At 40.0% G+C, this 6,000-nt stretch overlaps 1 long non-coding RNA gene across 1 annotated transcript in view; it reads left to right on the top strand.

Annotated features, from left to right (window-relative positions):
- Window positions 1-4,534, top strand: part of LOC147451293 (uncharacterized) — a 46,772-nt gene extending 42,238 nt beyond the window's left edge. Inside the window, exon 2 of the long non-coding RNA XR_015189214.1 lies at window positions 3,452-4,534. This is a non-coding gene — a long non-coding RNA (uncharacterized LOC147451293). The remainder of the gene's footprint in view (window positions 1-3,451) is intronic.
- The last annotated feature ends 1,466 nt before the right edge of the window (window positions 4,535-6,000 follow it).

Consider the following 6,000-nt stretch of genomic DNA (forward strand, 5'->3'; position numbering starts at 1 on the left):
CAGAAAAGCAATTGGCACGAGTGTGGAGAAAAATCTTGGCGTTCTTTTTCAAGGTCAAAACATATTACCTTCAATCATCATTCAACTCTCTCCAGAAAATCAAGTAAAGAAACTGAATTTCATCAAGTATAATCTCTTTGCCCTTCATTTGTCAAAGTCACTTTCTAAGCCAAATAGTCAACCACAGCTTTGTTCTTGTGGTACCAAGGGATTTCGAGGAGGACATCACAACCTTCTTAAGGTCATTACATAGAAGTCCTCGTGCCCTAAATACCCCTGATATTGCAAACGAAGTTTGCCAATGATCGGTGTAATGGCAACATCCCGTTCGAGTGCCGCTAGAAGTGCATCCGCTTATGGCCTCAGCTTGTCGGGCGTAATTCCAAGTCCAGCCGCCAATTCAAAAAGTTGGCCTTGGCTCCTCCATCAAAGAAAAACGAGGGCTTTCTGATCTTTAACTTTGTCCTAAGTGCGGCAAAGTTTTGTACTTTCATTGATTTGATTTGGTTCGGGCCCACGCAATGTTATACCAGTTCTGCTTTCATCTTCCTTTTCTACCACGTTCCTCTGCTGCTCTAGAACTCTCTGGCATGTCTTCAGTCTGTTCTTGCTGTGCCTTTTTAGGGCGCTTCCCGGAGACATGCCCATGTTCCCTGCATCCAAAACACTTCCCCTCTTCTTTGATGTAGTTGGCCCTCTCTCGAAGAGTGAACCGGGTCGTGAATCCTTGTCTTTCTTTTCTTGGGAACTCTTTCTCTTTCTAGTTTCATTATTAGAATTCTGTTGGATTCTCTGAGTCAAGATCTCATCAGTGGGGTAAGTCAAATTGCGTGAATGTATCGCAACACCCCGTTCCGCATGACCCATCAATTCTTGAATAGAATTCAAGTTTTGTTCTAGGCAGTAGTCTCGGATCCCTGTAGGGAGTCCGCAGCAAAACCGCTCAATCTGTTCGTGAAAAGAGACCTTTGTAAATGAAGAGGTTGGTAGAAAATCTCTTGCAATAAGCATCCAAAGAATCTCCCTTGGTCATCCGAAGATGGTTCCAAGCGGTTCGTATATCTCGTCGTACTCCCGAGTCAGCCAAGAAGAAAATAAAGAGCCTTTTGAATTTCAACCATGTAACTGGAGCTTTTTTCCTCAGAAGAAGAGTGGACCACCATGTTCAAGCATCTCGGAACCTAGAAAAGGATTCAAATTTAATCGACTGTACACCTTCTTTAAATTCTTTTGTTTTCTTGCTCTTGTCGGCGAGGAAGTCATATTAGTTGGCTCTATAGAAGTGCTTCTTTTCAAGAGTGCCTGTCCATGTCTTTCTGCGAGTACAGGTTTCGCTTTTCTGCACTCGTTTGTCTTTTCGCCTTTCCTCCCTACTTGAGAGGAGAAGCGATGGCCACACGCCACCCCGAGTAAATCTTATCAATCGGGTAATTCTTCAGGTGTTTCGCCAATCTTGGGTCCCTGGAGTACTTAATCAATTTGTTCACGCATATCCCAATCTACAGTTGACGTTTGTACTCCTTTCTAGCAAACTTGTCCGAAAAAATTTGCCGAAATCTTCATTCTTTTCTTCAGTTGAGGCCCCTTGGGTCCTTTTATTCTTACAAGGGATGCAAAAAGCAATTAAACTCCAAAGCAAAGTGTTCCAAAAGCAATAATCCCCAAAAGCTGCCCCAAAAAGCATCAGCATAATTTGCGAAATTCCGTACAGTAGCCTACGCTTTTTGCAGACCTTCCACGTTATCAGCATGTTAGCACAATTTATCGAGCTACCATGTCATCAACCTTTTAGCGCGATATGTGGGTAGTCCGTACAGTCAGTATCCGTACACTTGCTGCTATGTTAGCATTGTGTGTCCGGCCAGTAATGCACGTTGGTGCAACCAAAGTGTGTTGACCATAGAAGATGGCCTAGTTAGGGATGTGTATGCTAGCAGGTGCATGACATAGAGCTAGAGTAGCTACAAGAATCCTGGGCAGACAGGTACCAGGTGATGTGTATTGATGATGCGGTTTATAGGCAAAAAGGGTACCTGAAAGAGCCTAATGTGATGGTAGGTGAGGGAGGCTCAAGGTGCAGGTTTTCTGCCTGAGGATGTAGAGCCTGAAGTGTTGAGGGAGCTGGTCGAGACGGCTTATCAAACGGAGCTACAGAGTGGAGCTTTGAAGCTGGAGTGTATGGGAGAACTGAGACGGACTGGCCAGATGATGATAGGTGGTCAGAGGCAATTTGAGGTGATAGATGTGTAGAGCTTATGATGTGGGACGTGCTGGTCTTTTCAAATTGTCAATTAGAGTCTCAGTTGCTAAGTTACAGAGCTTCAAAGTTTTCTCAAGGGTCGATTCTGAGCCGGTTTGACTGCCTCAATCGATGTGCCATCAGGGTTTTTTTGAAGCTTGATCAGGTTCTGGATTGTGCTATACATGCATGCCAATCAGAGCCCAGAGCACGAAGTTATGGCCGATGGAAGTTGGCAGTTGGGGACGACCGTGGAGGATCTGGTATTTTTGATCATTTTGGTATGCTCAGTTCGAGGCCTCAGAGGAGTCGGGATGTAGCACGGAGGAGGGAGTTCGAAGCCGGGGAGTTGGGTTTTCAAGTGGAGTTTATGGCTCGAGCATTGGGTCCTTGTGAACCAATTATTCCAAGAGCTCATACTGTTGCATTATACATCAAAGCTGGGGTGACCAACGTGTCAAAGAGCCACCCATTTGTGCGAAGCTTTTGGTGGCTTAGAAACAAGTTAACAACACGAATATTCACAATTGAAGTGAGAAAAACTTCGCTTAAAATTATTCCACGTGGAGTTTCTTTAAAAAAAGCACCGATCCGATTGATATGTAAGCAGTCCAGGTGTTACCATGTCAGTTATCCGTATGTTTTCATGTCATCATTGCCACACCCGCAGCTCGTACAATGCCGCATCATTAGGTCATTTAATAGCACAACATCATGTTGTACAATGTCCACACCATCATCGTACAAAGCTATTTAGCTTGTCACACTTATGTGTCAAGGAAACCCATGAGGGCACGTATTTGGTGATGGAATAGTATCAATATCTTTATACCTCAACATGACCTCTCAATTACACTACATCTTTTGTATATAAACAAGGCTTCTGTCTCTTTATAATAAATCAGTGAGGGGGTGTCATGTGTATCTCTCTTGCTAACTATCAAAGTCGGTTGTGCCTCAAATCCACATGCTTTTCAAGGTAGAAAATTCACTTGTAGGAAATGGATCTTTACCATATCAACATACGAAAAATCCTATAGCCTCCTACGATCACAGTAGGTTGCGTTAGGAGCCGGAAAGTCAGTTATGTATTTTTTGTCTTCGATGCGTGTAGTCTACTGCAACTGTTGCCCTTTCTCTCACATTGACAGCACAGGTTGCCTTATTTTTCATAAAATGGGCTCTTTGATAGCTCTTTCGGCTGCCATGCAGGGTCGCTTGCTTGGGGAAAGGATAACGCATATCCAACTTGTCTCCTGCATGTGTGTATGCTCTACTAAGCATTCGTCGTTGATTTTCTACATGGTATCACAAGAAGGTTTCATCACAAAGGAGAATAAGCGTTGACGAGGTGCCTTGCATCAGGAGTGAGGAAGCTAATGTATTCAGAATAGCAAACCCAATAGCATGTGACCCTGGTGACGAAACCCCACGTCAAATGAAACCGGTTCTATCCTTTGACCCTCTTGACAAAATGCAAGCTTTCATGCTGTCAAATCTCGCAGCAATGAAACTGAAGCCAACTTCACAAAGGTCCCAGCTTGTGACCTAAAGCAGGAAAGTTTGTTGCCTGAAGAGAGAAACACTCTTCCTGAAGTCATCCTCCAAGTAATGACATCCCTTGAATCCAACATGGCCTTAGTTGTATCTCATTCTATTTACCGGGACATCATATCTTCATCCCCTTCTTTATAACTGGTCATCGTATCATTTACCCGGCTTTCATAAGCTCTTTATTAACTACACAATCTCAAGCCTCAACTTCAACAATCAATACTGTCAATCCTCTTAGTAAATTTATGAATCCAGCCTCTATCTTTTTCCAAGCCACCCAATACGGCCAATACAAAAAAAATTATTGCTTAACAATCCATTTTCTTGTTATACAAGATTCTCTTTCATTTCAATCACATCCATGCTTTACCTCCTCCGGCTGCCTCATTCTCAGCTCCTAGATTTCAACATTATGAAGCAGGAAACAACTCATTCTAGCTGGATCTCATGTTGCTCTCGATCGAGCATGTTAATTGGGCAGGGAATGATGACAAACTTGCTAGTGTATTTGTCATGCAACCAAGATAACACGTGAGACAAAAGTATGTCTCAAGGCTACTCTCATATGAATTGGCCACTAGACTAGAAGTTCTTTCTTATGACATTATTGCCCACAAATTTGGCACCAAGCTTATATCTTCGTACTTTCACTATTTGCGCAAAACATGCAAATATACGCGAGGTTAAAGAAATAAATTGATCCATTATGGCCTACAATCTTAGCATCAAGGCTTTTTCTTAGTTGGATAGCGTATACAAAATCTGTCAAATTTTGTGATGTTAAAAAGTAGATCACTATTTAGGGGATTAGTTTGTGTTCAATTGAAAATTAATATTGAAGTGGCTTGGTTCAAAATTTGATGATGCTTGTTTTGTCCACTACAAAGTGTATTTCAATTATCCTGCCATTATGTGTAATTCTTATGCTTATGCTGTCTTTCTCTTCTACTAAATTCTAAAAGGTTATCTCATTCTTTTTTACACTCTTTTACTTTTCCACAAATCACTTTTTAAGAGGTGACATCAATATTTGGAGGCGATCTAGAGCCTTCACATATAACAAAGTGTTTTGCCACAGAATAGGAAGGATTCGCCATTGTGTGAAACTAGAAATCAAAACAGACCAATTATAAAGCTCCATGTGGTCCTAATTGTAAAGCTCCATGAGTATCGACAACAATAGGAGTGTTTGCTTTCTCATACAGTGGAATTGACGTTTTTTCCACAGTCTATACATGTATGGCAAATAAACAACATTTTTCAATGGTAAGTTTTTTTGTTTTTTATTTATAATAGCATTTTAGAACATATTGTAAAACTCTTTATGTTCTTTGATCTAATAATATCATAACATGTAGTGTGTTGTTTTAGGTATTGGTTAACAGTTTTGGTATTGCAATTAGTTGTTATACGATTCTTGTTGGTATTTTTAGCGTCCTTATGTTCGGAGACACGATGCAGTTACAAGTGATCTTGAACATGACACGTCACTTCTTAGCGTTTAAGGTAGCTATTTGAACAATCATAGTCACTTCTATTACGAAATTTTCATTGCTTTTGACCCTAATAGCAAGTGAGATGGAGAGTTAGTGTATAAGATATTTTGGCTTGAATAAAAGGTCGTATAGATTGCTAATGAGTATAACGTTGCAATTCATGCTTATTGTCATGACTATAAACATAGTTTTTGCTCTCCCATATTTTGGGTATATCATTGAACTTGTAGGATTACCAATGGCGACCACCGTTTGAATGATCTTTTTGTGCATATTCTATTTATAATGTGCACGTACCTCTCCTTCAAGGATATCATTAATTTTAAGTTGAATTCTTGAAGGCGTAGTAAGTTGCACAAAGCAAAAATGAAATTGTATTATTTTGTTGAGATATTTTAATATTTTTATATAGTTTTTGTATTTTTATTTATTTTAATAACATGCAAATAATTTGGATAACATGTAAGTAATGTTGAGTCACTAATTAAGTCACTAGTGAAAGTAAAAAGTATTTTTTAATACAACTTGTAGTGAGGGATTATAATTTTCTTGTTACGCTCGTTTTTTTTCGACAACAATAAAAAATTTAGTTTTTTTAGACTGTTCAAAACATGACATGAAAAAAGTTGTACAACATGATTCATGCTACTAAATTTTTTGTTGGTGTCTCCAGAAAAACGAGCGTAACAAAGAAATTATATCTTTTCATTG

This window comes from Adiantum capillus-veneris, chromosome 9, assembly GCF_014529385.1.
Source record: "Adiantum capillus-veneris isolate H3 chromosome 9, ASM1452938v2, whole genome shotgun sequence".
Classification (NCBI taxonomy): domain Eukaryota; kingdom Viridiplantae; phylum Streptophyta; class Polypodiopsida; order Polypodiales; family Pteridaceae; genus Adiantum; species Adiantum capillus-veneris.